Source organism: Cimex lectularius, unplaced genomic scaffold, assembly GCF_000648675.2.
Source record: "Cimex lectularius strain Harlan isolate CLEC.00 unplaced genomic scaffold, Clec_2.1 scaffold285, whole genome shotgun sequence".
NCBI lineage: Eukaryota > Metazoa > Arthropoda > Insecta > Hemiptera > Cimicidae > Cimex > Cimex lectularius.
The window spans coordinates 233808-234447 of record NW_019392999.1 but is presented as its reverse complement, the minus strand read 5'-3'; the positions used below and the strand labels follow the sequence as shown (position 1 = coordinate 234447).

General features: G+C 37.5%; 1 non-coding gene across 1 annotated transcript; it reads right to left on the bottom strand.

Moving 5' to 3' along the window:
- Positions 1 to 200: 200 nt before the first annotated feature.
- Trnay-aua lies at positions 201 to 273 on the bottom strand. The gene has a single exon. It is a non-coding gene; the product is annotated as a tRNA-Tyr (tRNA).
- Between the last annotated feature and the right edge of the window lie 367 nt (positions 274 to 640).

The following is a 640-nucleotide window of genomic DNA, read 5'->3' as shown; positions in this document are numbered from 1 at the left end:
AATTAAATAAGGTTTTAAGTTGAGATAAACAGTCAGTGTTACGAGATGGATTCGAACCCACGACCTTCGGCTTGATACGCCTTTAGTGAAATGAAGAAGTACTTCATTTCAATTCATTAAATTCACTATTTTTCCTGTTCCGCTTGACCAATTAATAACATTCAATTAATTAAGGTTTTTAGTTGAGATAAAAAAGTCAGTGTCACGAGCGGGATTCGAACCCACGACCTTCGGCTTTATACGCCGCTGCTCTACCACTTGAGCTATCTTGACCTCGATCCACTCGGACACCAACTTCCCATCTCAACCCCACCTTTTGAATTTGAGATGGGAAGTTAGTGCCCGAGGTGATCGAAGTCACGATAGCTCAAGTGGAGAGTAGCAGCGTATCAAGCCGAAGGTCGTGGGTTCGAATCTCGCTCGTGACACTGACTTTTTTATCTCAACTTAAAACCTTAATTAATTGAATGTTATTAATTGGTCAAGCGGAACTCGAAAAATAGTGAATTTAATGGAAGTATATATGTATGTTGATTTTTCATTACTTGTGAAATTTATAATAATCAAACATTTTAAAAACTGATCAGTTTGTAGAACTAAGTTAATTTTGTAGAAAGGTTTCCTCGTCTCACAAATCGTA